The sequence below is a fragment of the Coffea arabica genome, chromosome 9e, assembly GCF_036785885.1.
Source record: "Coffea arabica cultivar ET-39 chromosome 9e, Coffea Arabica ET-39 HiFi, whole genome shotgun sequence".
Classification (NCBI taxonomy): domain Eukaryota; kingdom Viridiplantae; phylum Streptophyta; class Magnoliopsida; order Gentianales; family Rubiaceae; genus Coffea; species Coffea arabica.
This window is the reverse complement of record NC_092327.1, coordinates 11,168,881-11,183,268: the sequence shown is the minus strand read 5'-3', so window position 1 is coordinate 11,183,268 and position 14,388 is coordinate 11,168,881. Positions and strand designations below refer to the sequence as shown.

The window sequence follows — 14,388 nt, the reverse complement described above, 5'->3', positions numbered from 1 at the left end:
AAACGGCACTCAATTTCGACATCGGGACAAAGAGTTATAGTCGAAACAAAATCACTGCCAGAGTAATACAGGACACAATTCCAGTTTTGGCAAATTTTCTAAATCTCAACATGCATTCACCCAAATCACGTAAAATTTTGAGGAAACTTTAAACACAACCTATATTTCACATTTGTATCAGAAACAAGTCAATTGGATTTCAAGAAAGTACACTAAAATGCACGAAAATGGCAGGGCAGAATCGGCACCTTCACATGCAACCCCACATTTGACTTCCTTTTCACTTTTGTCACTTAACTCTACTAAATTAACACTTAATCAACACAATTAGCATCCAATCTTACCAAATCAGATCATCAAAGTCATTGTGGGATTTCATAGAGCCCACTCACCAATTTTCCAACAATTTAAAGCTGCCCATGAGAATCCAAGAGCTCATAAGTGTAATCTATCTTCCATAAATCAAGAATTAAGTGGTTGATCATTACTTACTTTCTTAGAGAGCCAAGACAGAAATTTCGGTCACTTTGAGCTGGAGAAAAACCATGAGAGGCAGCTCCTTTCCTAGCTTATCTTGATCACCAAGTGATTTGAGGGTTGTGTGTAAAATTTGGAGGTAATTTGAGCAAGGAATTGAGGAGAGAGAGTGGAGGAATTTTTCTGGTCTTGTTCTTCCTTTGTTGCTCGGCTGTTTGAGAGTATGAGAGGAAGGAAATTCTGATGTTATTAGCTTCTAACGTAGGCTTAAAACTTGTGGCTCAAATTTACTCAAAACTGTCCACTAAAATAATGCACGTGCGCGTGCGTTTCGTGCTCGATTCCTCGCGAGTTTATTGCACTAGTGCACTAAACCTCTAATGCACTTACATTCATATTATTATTATTTACTCTTAATAGTTCCAAAATAATGGTCTAAGGCTCCTCAATTACTCGCGCGCGTAAAACGCGTATTTCCAATTTAAGCGCGAGATAGTGAAATTTCTAAGAAGTTCTTATGATGGTAATATAACTGACTAACCTTTGAACACTTAAATATAAAAATACCTATTTTGAGACTAATGTACAAGTCTCCAATTTTCCAAACTTACTGTTTTCTCGAATCGATTATTTACTCCAATCGCGTATTCACTATTTTCACTTAACGAGCTTTCAGAAATTAAATTTTGAAACGAGTCACTTTAAAAATATAATTAAGCTATAGATCCATCTAATTAGGTCTAAAAAGGTTAGAAAATAATAATCGGAGCATTTGGCCAAATAAAAAATTAAATGAGTTAGAATTTGTAGTTTAAATTAAATAAATTTTTGTGAGTCTTTACATTCTCCATGAAATTCCACAAAAACTATCCAAACATAAACCACAATTTCGAACCTAGCGTTATATGCATCACTTAACCTAATCCAACCATTACTTAGCCAAACCCTATCCAACCAAACCCTAACCAAGCTAATACACCCTACCTTAACCTAGGGTTTCTTGATTCAAACCAGCCCTTGCTATCAACCAACCAAACAAATGAGGCAAATCATCAAACATATCAATTGCAAGTTAAACAACACAAGATTAGAACTAATTCACATGTGCATCATTAAACCCTAACTAGGGCAGCCATAACCAAAAGTTTTGGAGCAATAAACCATCAATATAATCCATGGAAATATCTCACCATCACTTCATAAGCCATATTAAGGCTCAACAACAACCATACACTTCATTTCCAACCATCTAAAAAATCATTAACCAAACTTAAACTTGCAAGAGCTTTCTTACCTTCAAACAAGGTTGATAAGGGTGCAAGCTACTACAACAAGCTCCAAAGAGGTTCCTCCAAGCTCCAACTTCAAGATTGATGGACAAAAGTTGATGCACCAAAGAAATTTTTCTTCTCCTCCCAAGCTTCAAGTTTCGGCCCTCTCTCCCTCTTTCTCCTTTTGGTTTTTATTTTGTTTATTTCTTATGATTATCTAGCAAATCTTATGATATAAACTTAGTCAAAGCATTAGAAGATATTTTCTCTAACAACCAATCACATAAAAGCTTCAATTTTGCTCTTTAGCCCTTACACTCCAACTTTGCATGTGACACTACAAGAAAAAAGGTCATTAGTGACAACATTTCTTTGTGACGACAAAAAGTCGTCACAAAATGAGGTTGTTTAGTCACGACTTTGAAGGTTGTCACAATTGACTCAAAGGAATTGAGTTTTCAGTGACAACCTTTAATTGTCATCACAAAACTACTTCGCGCCATGGGACTTGGAAGGCGCGAGATTTGCGATAGTGACGACTTGATAAAAGTTGTCAGTAATTCTACCACTTTCTTTGACAACTTTTCATTGTTGTCACTGTTTATGTTTATTGACGACCAATTTTTGTCAGTAAAACTATAGTGTAGTTAGTGACAACATAAGTATCATCACTAACTTGAACATCTCTAATGCATTTATTTAATTGTGAGCCTCAATATCAATTTAATTTTTTTTAAAATTTGATGATTTATTAACTATGACTTTATTTAATTGTGAGCCTCAATATTAATTTAATTTTTTTTTAAAATTTGATGATTTATTAAACTAGTCATAGTTACTTAAATATTAATTTAATTTTTTTAAAATTTGATAATTTATTAAACTAGTCATAGTTACTCAATAAGTTTTTAACTGAAAATAATTAATGAAAGTTTTTAGTTAGAACAACTATATAAACTATTACAATTAGAACTCAAGGCCCCTAAATTCAAATACCTTAATTTTGGGTATTGTCAATGCCTCCTTGACATCTAATTGGTCGAATGTTGAAACTCATTAAGTACAAATTCATTTTGATGAAAAGCGGAATTAGTTGTGTTATATAAGTTAATTAATGAAATCAGGACTACTAATTACTACAATTCCTTCAAATTTAATGTTGATTTGCTAAAAGTCAAAACGAATACATATTTTTCTTACAAATCAATACGTATACTATAGTTTCGTGCAAATTTACATTCATGATTCTTCAATATAAAACATCTAAAAAAATATAGTACTATTAGACAAAACTAACAAAATTTTCTAGAAACTGATAGAAAGTTCTTAACACATAATTAAGATTTTTCTTTTTTCATGTTTAAAAATAATGAATTATTTCTTAAAATAATATGAAAGTAGATTCCCGATTTAGTATACTTAATTAAAATGTTTAATTTAATACAAAAAAAATAACCTTTCTTTGAGAATCTAAATAAAAAGATAAAACTAAAAATTGGATCAAATTTTTCGTTCACAATGAAAAAGAAACAGCGGGAATTGAAAATTGGTGGAGGCATTCTTTAAAAAGAAAATTTCAAAATGAAAGAGTACAAGTCTACCACTTTTGGGCTAAGTCTGATACACTTCTAATTCTCACATTTTCACTCGCTGGCCTTCTCACTGTCTCTCTCGGTCTCTCTCTCACTTCGACCCCTCTCAATTTCTTTCTCACTAATGCTCGAGCATTCCTCCTTATTGGGCTACTGATTTTGATATGTTTCCTCAGAGCATGTGCTGTAAAAAGGCAAGTTTCTCTCTTCTTGCTTAGTAATCAATTTCCCCCAATTTTATTGACTCGATTTTGTGTTCCCAACATTCAATTTTTGGGTAAATTCTCTTCTTCTCTATCATTTGTCTAGTTTCCCCAAAGTTTCTTACCCTAATTAGCAATTACCATCATTTGCAATCACCTTTTCTACCCTACTTAGATGATCAATTGTTTCAATTTCTCCCCAAATTTTATTGCCCTAATTTTTTTTTTTAAAAAAAATTTCTGCCCAGGACAAGGAGGACATCTCCCGGACCAGCAGCACCTCATCTTCACTGGCAAGCAGCTCGAGGACAGCCGCACCCTAGTCGACTACAACATCCAGAAGGAGTCAGCCCTTCACCTCGACGGTGGCGCCAAGAAGCGCAAGCAGAACACCTGCACCAAGCCGGCGGTGACTGAGGGAAATTCTCCCCCCTTTTTTATAAACTTTATTGTTACTAGTCTAATTGAACATTAGCAGCATGTTCTTATTTTGAAGATTTTGTTCTTTATTGGGTTTGATATATTATTCTCTGAAACCGTTGGATTTTGCTTTCTAAAAAAATTTAGATTGTATGTTTCTTTAAGATTTTATCAAATTCTTGGTTATTCTATTTTCAAGCGCTTGGTTTATTTTATTTTTTGGTTTTAATTTCACATTAAACTGTAAAGCGTCCCCTTTTCAGCAATTCCTGGTATGTGTTCAAAGCGTCCCCTTTTCAGTTTTACTTAAAGCGTCTACAAATCATCATTGTGGTGTTGTTTGTAGAGCTAAATGCATTACAATTAAGGTAGTATTGTGGTGTTGTTTGTAGAGCTAAATGCATTACAATTAAGGTAGTAAGAGTAAATTCTACAGATTTGAATGCTTTTCAAAAGCAACATTTTTTTCACTTCGAAATTCAACTCGTTTAGATCCATGCACTTAGTCTGGTTCAAAAGCAGCCTTGAATGTTTCTTGAATTGAGGTGATTGAAATATGTCTGTCAAGACTTCAAGCTCTTTCCTAATGTTTTCCTGTTGGAAGTGCTCTATCTTTGTGTAAATCTGCACACTCACAAATCGGCTCTCATTTCCTTTGTTTCCATTTATTTATTTTTTTAGAAACCTGGACAAGTTGCTCCAAATCATTGCATTTGTACTTTGCCTTAAAAGCTGTATATTAGCTATGGATGTAGTCCTGCAAGTTGAGATACTGTAGACTTTTTTTTCTGCTAACTTATAAATTCATTCTAGAACACAAACCTCTAAGGTTGCATCTCAAGTCTAAGGTGTTGCATCTGGTGACTGAGAAATCTGGTGATAGAGTTCTAAGGCTACATCTCAAGTCTACTTAAGGACTTGTACTAGTATCACTTTGGAAGAGCTTGGTAAGAGGACCAAAACTCATCAATTAGTTTTGATGTGAAAAAAGATCTTCCTCCGTAAAAATTCTTGAACTAGGAATGTTATTAGAACAGCATGGACAGCTTCTTATGGTATGTTTTGAGAGTCCATGATTCTCCAGAATATATTTGTTAGCCTTAGTTGTGCTGAATTTCACATGTTTCACTATTTTTTAAGGGCAAAGGTGCTTTGGCCAAAATGTTTTGCTTGCAAATGTGTTGACTGCATTTACTTCTCTGCCTAGTATGTTCCTTTTGTTAAGTTTACAAGGGAGAGGTCAAACCTCTTAAACAGAAACAAAACATAGGGTCGCAGCCCCTAAAATACTTGCACCATGCAATTCACTAAGCTCCTGTGGCGGTTCTGCTATAATCTGCATCCCAGATTCTTTGTTGACACTACTTTTAGCTAGCTAGTCTGCACACTTACTTCTTTCTCCAAACATGTTGTAGCCAGGATTCCCGATCCGTGCTTAAAACATTCCTGATCTGACATATTAGATTGTATAGTGGTGAGTCCTGTCCTGCTCCTTGTATTAGTTCGAAAGCTGCCTTGCAATTCGTGTCCAGAATCACTCTTCTTTCTCCAGAGTTCCAAGCCATTTTTATCCTTTTGAGTACTCCCCACAGCTCTGCTAAGTGCTATCATATTATCTATTAGCCCAATATTCACTATAAAACCTGCTTTCCATCTCCCCCAGCTATCTATATGTCCCTTTTCAAATTAATATGGCTTTGCCTCTTCTACTTGGAATAATGCTAAATTGAGAAGTGTACATCTTGCCACAGTTAATTGCTAATTATTGATAGTTTCATGTCTTACATGGCAGTTTGTTCTCCATATAGCATTATTTTATACTGTATAATCACAAATTTTTTGCTGGATGTAGGTTGGATTTTCTGTTAACGGAGTAATAATACTAACTTTTATGTGGGTTTTGAAGGCATTCCTTGAGGTAATACCTTTTCTTTTCACATGAATGGTTCCCATTTTTGGTGCCATTCTTGAAGTAAATTTCACTGTGAATGTTTTGCAATGTCCCGCCACTTGCCTAACTCACTAGTTTGATTGGAATACAATATTAAGGGGTGCTGATTTTCTATGGAATTAATACACCATGACAAACAGCAAAAGTAATTTCAGAGATCTAGAACAAGAAAGTTGTTATTTGCTTTTAAATGGCAAAGAAACATTCTAGTTATGTTGGTACACATTGCTCCTACTTGACACCTTATATCATGATCGACATTACTTTGGTTATCATACTTGACACCTTGTATCCTCTGTGGTGCATTAGTTTGGATTGTTTTGGTTTAGTTTAATTTAGTTTATTTGAATGTTTTAGCTAAGCAAGTGAACTGAAGTTGCTTTTCCTTTAGTGTTGTGCTTATCGTCTTATCAACTGGTTATATTGTTCATAGCAGTACTTATATCAGTATAGTAGTGCTTGTTGCCTTATCAACTTGTTATATTATTCCTTTGAGGCTGAAGTTTAATAGCAGTACTTATTTCTTGAGCTAATTTGGTGCATTAGTTTGGGGCTGATTTTGATTTTCTTTGGGGCTGATTTTGAATGTCCAGCTTTAATTATTGAGGTTCGTATTGGAATTTTAGCTAAACAACCGAACTACAAGAGATATAGTGAAATTGGGAAATGGCAAGGTTTAGTGAAATTTTGTCTGATGTTAAAAATTCCCCCTTGTGTTGAAATTTGGTATTTTTTTTTCACGACAAAACAGCCTAGCAAATTGTCACACTTAAAAGACAGTATCTTTGATCGGAAAAAAACAATGACTAAATTCGTTTATATTATTCCAATCTTGTTTGCCACATCCAAAGCATCGTAGTCTGGAGTCAACCGAACATATGCTTTCTTTGTTCCATCAGGCCTGATCAAAGTGTTCACTTTCTTGGTCTGTATGTCGTACATCTTCTTCACTGCATCTTTGATTTTCTTCTTATCAGCACGGATGTCAACTATGAATACCATGGTATTGTTATCTTCAATCTTTTTCATGGCAGATTCAGTAGTCAAAGGATATTTGAGAATCTGATAATGGTCCAACTTATTCCTAGGAGGAGCACTGATGCGTGGGTACTTCGGGTTCCGTCCTTTTTCAATGTCTGAGGACGATGGAAGGTAACATTGGTCCGGATCTTCTTGGCTTTCTTCTTGAAAGTTGTCCCAGATTTGACAAATTTGGCAACCTTGGCTGCCTGAGCCTTTGTATCAAGCTTTTTTGTGGTGTCAGCTTTAGGAGCCATTGCTGGAAACTGCCTTACAAATCTTTTACCTGAGGGGAGGAGCCGAGTGTTGAGGGGAGGAGCTGAGTGTTGCTGAAGCGGCTCTGTGTTGAAATTTGGGACTTGGATTTGTTTTGTAAAGCTACCTCGAGTTATATGTGAAATTTAGGCCAAATAGCACTTATCAAACTATCTATAGGGTGTTGTTGAACTTCATTATGTTATTTGAATGCTTATATGATATTTTGACATTTCGTAATGCAATGGATGCATTCATTTGCTAATTATAAATCATTGTCATTTTTTTCCATTTATAGATATAATTGTTGTAGGAAAATTTTCAATTTATATGGTGATAAAGAGGTATCATTGAATCAGAATTTTCCATTAATAACAATCTGTGGTCATAGAATTAAAAAGTGTTTAGTGACAACAAAAGTCGTCAGTAATTAGTCTATACCAATGACAATTACATATCACTTTTAGTGACGACATTTATTTGTACATCATTGACAAGATACTATGTCATCACTAAAATTACAATAATTATTGACGACATTAGTTGTCACAAAACAGTTCTATTCACTGACGACTTTTATTGTCGTCACTATATTTTTACCGACGGGCCTTCAGTGACGACTCTGTGACAACTAGAAAGTTGTCAATAAAAGTTATCAGTGACGACTTTTTATTTTTTTGTGACAAAAATGGCTTGTCACTGAAGACCAAATTTCTTGTAGTGTGATCAACTCTTGCCCTTAAACATTTGAACTTTTTACTTTTTACTCCATAGGATCTAAACTTAATCTAGTCCAAACTAATTAATCTTACTTAGTTTCTCTACTAATCACCCCACTAACTTAATCATCTATATTTAACCATGTATTAACATACACAAATGCAATTAAACAACAAACTTTTTGTCATGGGAAATATTAAGGGTTTAAACCCTTCTAATAAGTCATAACACTAGAGATTTTTTTTTCTAGTTTAGGGTTTTCTAAGTTTTTAAACTTACTTAACCTATATCAAATGGATCAGATCCTATACTTACCTGTACTAAAACACTCACTAGCATAACTAACTGTAACTACTCAAACTTATGATTAATACAAAGACTAGGGTTTCAATTCCTAACCCAAATTAGGGTTTTCTAATTAGCCCTAAAACCCAATTTTACCACACAAATAATTCACCTCACCTACTATCAAACTTAAGGACTAACCGGGGTCTCACAACCTCCCTCTCTTAGAATAATTTCATCCTCAAAATTAATTCCTTTGCTCGTGAACCATAAAATGCAGGGTTACAAAAGAGTGCGTAGCATCAGTGTCTATTAAACACTTGCGGTACGCCGAAAAGAGAGAGCGTACCTTCGATGACTGTCGAAGGGTCAGTCACCTCTTGTTGGCCCATTGTATACACTCTGGCCGATATTTTAGATCGATGTCCCCCTGCGTTCGTTGGCTTAGTTATGGTCCCTTCTGTCGGTGGCTTAAATCCCTCTTTCTGCATCTTAGGGCATTGGGCAATCAGATGTTCTGTACTACCACATTTAAAACATTTTTGTACCGAACTATTTTTCCAGCAGTTATCGTTGGTGTGATTGCCCCCGCAGAAACCACAGGTTTGCCTAATTCCCGCACTTGACCCTTCACGCCGGGCACCCCTCTTGGGCCCTTGCCCTACCTGACCTCTCCCAAAGTTACCCTGGTTTGGGGTCCCTGCGGGTCGTGGACCATATGTTCCTCAACCCATCTTAGAAAGTGGCTCGTTTCTCGAGCTCTGTCCATCCGTGAAGTTGCTCGAGTTAGGTTGCCTCTTTTTTCGGTCATGGAAGGCTTTGACTTGTCCCCTAGCAGTCTCAATTCTCTGAGCCTTTTCTAGTGCTTGGCTAAATGTGTTTAACTGAGCAGCTGGTAGTGCCTCTTGAATCTCCACATTTAAGCCTTGAATGAAACGACGGATTCGCTTTTTCTCCGTTAGTACCAAATCCGGAGCGAAGCGAGAGAGTTTCGTAAATTGGGTTTCATATTCTGCCACACTGGATGCCCCTTGGCGCAGGCGGATAAAGTCATCCTCACGTCTCGCTTGCACAATGGAAGGTAAATATTTCTCATTAAATTCCCGAGTAAAGTTGACTCACGTCCAGGGGGTCTGTTCCCGCTCCCACTTAGCCTTGATCACATTCCACCAAGCTCAGGCAACCCCCTTAAATTGAAAAACAGCAAAAGATATCTGCCGCTCCTCCGAATACCTAAGCGTGGCAAATATATCCAACATGCGGTCCAGCCAACCCTCCGCTAAGTCAGGGTTGGGTCCACCTATAAATTTCGGAGGTGCAACCTTTTGGAATCGTTCTAAAGCACGGTCCTCTCCCTCCTGATTACCCACATTATTTCCAGGGTTTTCGACATTACCTCCCTGGCCCTGAGCCTGTTGGTTAGCCATTCGTTCTAACAGGTCAGCCATTCGCTGGATGGCTGTAGCTACCTGATCCGACTCGTTCTCATTTTCTCCTTCGAGGCCTCGTCCTCGCCCTCTACCTCTACCTCGACCACCGGAGTCCATTTAGGTTCAAAAGTCTGGAAATCGAAACATAATGTATACTTATTATTCAAACTACGAACAAAATAAAGAACACAAAGCATATGCACAAAAGACACGCAAAAGATAAGTTCAAAAGATTATACTCAAATATATACATATATTTACAAAGTCACACCAAAAGATATACAAGTTATCTGACATCCGATCGGTACAAAACCCATTATTTACATGAGCACTCTGGCTCCAAAAATGTAGTCAACCACTAGATAACAAAAGAAATCAGGCATATTGGTTATAACAAAAACAAACATGTCAGATAGTCACAAGGAAATCCCAACAACGGCCCTAGGCGCCTCTCCTAGAGCCCCAATCCCCAACGGAACCTAAAGTGTCCACCTCGTCCATCAGCTCTGGGCCGGTAGCTCGTGGTGGTGCCTCCGCGGCCACATCTAACAGGACCTCACAGTCCAGCATGATACCCCGAGCCCTTTCCCTCAGCTGCCCCTTCATAGCGAAGAGGTGCTGGTGTGTGCCATGGAGCTGACGACGAAGAGCGTCCGTCCTCTCCACCTCAACTCGGAGGCCCTACTCCAAATCCCTAATGCGCATAGCCTGCCCGTGGGCAATCTCTCTAGCCTCCTCCAGCTGTCTAACCAAATAATCAGCCGTCTTCCCCAGGCGACGTCGCTCGTCGTCCACTGCCAGGACGACCTCGTCGGGGTAGCCGAATGTGTGTTGGCACTCACATGGCCGGTCCATTTGGCCAAAAGGTGAGCACAACGTATACGGCCCCCCAGGCCTCCTCTGATATCGAAGCACACGCCGGCGTAACACCTGGTTCACCGGGCCCCCTGCACTCGGAGGTCTCGGTCCTGGTCCAGATCCACTCGGTTCCCCGCCCTCCATACCTACAATACTTATTTGGTCAGTTCTTCAGCATTTCTACTTAAAGTATATCATTCATCTTAAATAGAATCACATATTCCTAATGCCGAATGCCTATCACGTATGTCCCAATTGCCCAAGTCTTCTAACCTAGGCGCTCTGATACCACCTGTGACGCCCCCACTTCTCCCATGGGCGAACCCAAGGGTATCGGCGGGACGCCTGCCTAACTCGCGCCAGGACTCAAAAATACAAAGCAATAAAAACTAGATAAACCAAAAGAGTAATTCACAATATATATAACCCCAAAAGAGTTCTATTTACATCCTCAAAAGAAGTTATCCAGACTACTACATTATCCTATGCTAAATCAAAAGTAGAAAGTAGACCCAAAGAGGGGTCCTTATACAGATCACCAAAACAAGAAGAAACATCTTAGTTGTTCGGCTATCACAAACCAAGCCTAACTGTTCTAGTGATAGTGCCAAAAGTCCCTCGCGTCAGCCCCTATTAAGGAAAACAAAGGGAAAGGGGTAAGTTATATGCTTAGTAAGTAAACAGGGGTAAAAACGTAAATTTCACATTAAGACGAACAATTACATCACAAAGATGTCAAATCAAAAATATAAAAGTAACAACACAAGTTAAGGATACAGGTTGGCTCCAAAGCCACGTCATGTGCAATGTGTGACCTCCTGTCGACACTCCGTCGACCACTGATAAGGGTCCGTAGAACTCCACTTGTACTCCCACCTAACACCTTATCACCCTCACTGGCCAGTCACCGCACGAAATGGCTCGAGCAAACGAAACGAAATTGAACTTGATTCACAAGCTCGGTTCACAAACTTGGTTCACAGAACCACAAACTTGGTGACCTTAAGACTAGGTTGGACTGGCTTCGACCAAGCCCCGGCCGGCTCGAATAGTCCGTCTAGGTCTTGAGATCGGGCCCCACAAAAGTCATCCCGAACTACAAGCTCAAGGGGTTCAACACCAAAATACTTCATATATACACATCTCATAAAGAAGTACAAGTGTAAATTAGGGTTTAGGTCGAGTGTGATCAACTACACCCTCGCCTAAGTACCCTCTCATCCACACCAAAGCACATAAGCAAGTTATACACAAAAACGGCCTGAATACTTACACAAAACACAAAGATAGAACAAGTGCGAAAATCACTTCGCGTGTGATAGCTAGTAGACCCCACCGGCTCCGTCTAGCTCGCCACCGTCTGTAATAGAAGGTTGCACCATATTATTACACAAACCACTACTAAAGTGTAAAAATCAAGCAACATGGCAAAACGGGTACATGCACCCGCGGAAACGGCAAACGAAAACGGGCAGATTTGGTACCTAGAACTGTTTTGATCAAATTTCAGGCTACGGTTATCGGATCGAAGTTCATGAGGTACCGTTACGAAACTAAGAAGAAGGGCTACAACTTTTATGAAGAACCTCAAGCCAGATCTCAATGGAAATAGGACAAAAATGCACAAGACAGTCCCAGCCGTTTCAATTCAGGTTACCAAGCAGGCCCTGTTTGAACGACTATAACTCATGACTCAGAGATCGGAATCAAGAAATTATAGAGGCATTGGAAATCTCATTTATAAGGTTATAACTTTTATGTTTTGACCAAAAGATGAATCAGTACAGAGCATAGGGAAAAACGGGTCCAAAGTTCCCGTCAGAACTGTCCAACTTCAAAGGCAGTTCTGACACCCGATCTTGTTTTGGGTACAACTAGAGCTATGGAACTCGGATTTGGACACACTTTATACCATTTTGAAGCTGAAACAAATATCTACAAGTATTATGAAGACCTCAACATCCAATTCCTTCGTTATCAATGTGAACTGAGCACGGTCAGAAGCAAAATCAAGAAACGTAGCACAATTCAGAGTTTAGAATAGAAGCAAGGGTTTTGGCCATAACTCAGGCTACACAGATCCGTTTAACCTGAAATTTTCCAGGAACAACAAGCACTTAAGAATCTACAACTTTCATGTATTGGGCAAATCCTGAATCAGTACATAGCACCAAAAAAAATGTAGCCAAAGTTCAGATTCTGGGCTGCCTTGTTTTCCAGTTTAACCGGTTTCGCACGTCGCAAACGCATGGTCCGTTGCTATGGTTCTCATGCAAGTTTTCTAACCAATTTCATACCAAATAAACAGACATATATCAACTCCTACATCTTACACAACTAATCCAAAGATTCTCCATGAAATTCCACAAAAACTATCCAAACACGAACCACAATTTTGAACCTAGCGTTATATACATCACTTAACCTAATCCAACCATTACTTAGCCAAACCCTATCCAACCAAACCCTAACCAAGCTAATACACCCTACCTTAACCTAGGGTTTCTTGATTCAAACCAGCCCTTGCTATCAACCAACCAAACAAATGAGGCAAATCATCAAACATATCAATTGCAAGTTAAACAACACAAGATTAGAACTAATTCACATGTGCATCATTAAACCCTAACTAGTGCAGCCATAACCAAAAGTTTTGGAGCAATAAACCACCAATATAATCCATGGAAACATCTCACCATCAATTCATAAGCCATATTAAGGCTCAACAACATCCATACACTTCATTTCCAACCATCTCAAAAATCATTAACCAAACTTAAACTTGCAAGAGCTTTCTTACCTTCAAACAAGGTTGATAAGGGTGCAAGCTACTACAACAAGCTCCCAAAGAGGTTCCTCCAAGCTCCAACTTCAAGATTGATGGACAAAAGTTGATGCACCAAAGAAATTTTTCTTCTCCTCCCAAGTTTCAAGTTTCGGCCCTCTCTCCCTCTTTCTCCTTTTGGTTTTTATTTTGTTTATTTCTTATGATTATCTACCAAATCTTATGATATAAACTTAGTTAAAGCATTAGAAGATATTTTCCCTGACAACCAATTACATAAAAGCTTCAATTTTGCACTTTAGCCCTTACACTCCAACGTTGCAAGTGATCAACTCTTGCCCTTAAACATTTGAACTTCTTACTTTTTACTCCATAGGATCTAAACTTAATCTAGTCCAAACTAATTAATCTCACTTAGTTTCTCTACTAATCACCCCACTAACTTAATCATCTATACTTAACCATGTATTAACATACACAAATGCAATTAAACAACAAGCTTTTTGTCATGGGAAATATTAAGGGTTTAAACCCAACTTAGGATTCTAATAAATCATAACACTAGAGATTTTTTTTTCTAGTTTAGGGTTTTCTAAGTTTTTAAACTTACTTAACCTATATCAAATGGATCAGATCCTATACTTACCTGTACTAAAACACACACTAGCATAACTAACTGTAACTACAACTCGAACTTATGATTAATACAAAGACTAGGGTTTCAATGCCTAACCCAAATTAGGGTTTTCTAATTAGCCCTAAAACCCAATTTTACCGCACAAATAATTCACCTCACCTACTATCAAACTTAAGGACTAACCGGGGTCTCACATCCCTTGTATTGCTTGACTGTTACTTGATTTATTTGAGCGTTGGATGTTTAAGTACAATGATTTCACTAGCTCACAAGAGCAATCAACTTACATGTGATCACTGATTCACGGCATCATCTAAATGCACTATTGCAAAATTTATTTGATTATTGATTTTTACTGGACACTCGTTGAGCTTCTAGCTCACCCCAAAATATTTATTTCTTCTCCACAGGGCTCGAGGCAAAGGAAGCACTTGTATTAACTTATTAGTGTGACTGGATGGAATATCTCATGTATATTTTGAAT

General features: G+C 37.9%; 1 pseudogene; it reads right to left on the bottom strand.

The window, feature by feature from the left end:
* Window positions 1-6,695: 6,695 nt before the first annotated feature.
* On the bottom strand, window positions 6,696-7,323 carry LOC140014482 (large ribosomal subunit protein uL23-like; annotated as a pseudogene).
* Between the last annotated feature and the right edge of the window lie 7,065 nt (window positions 7,324-14,388).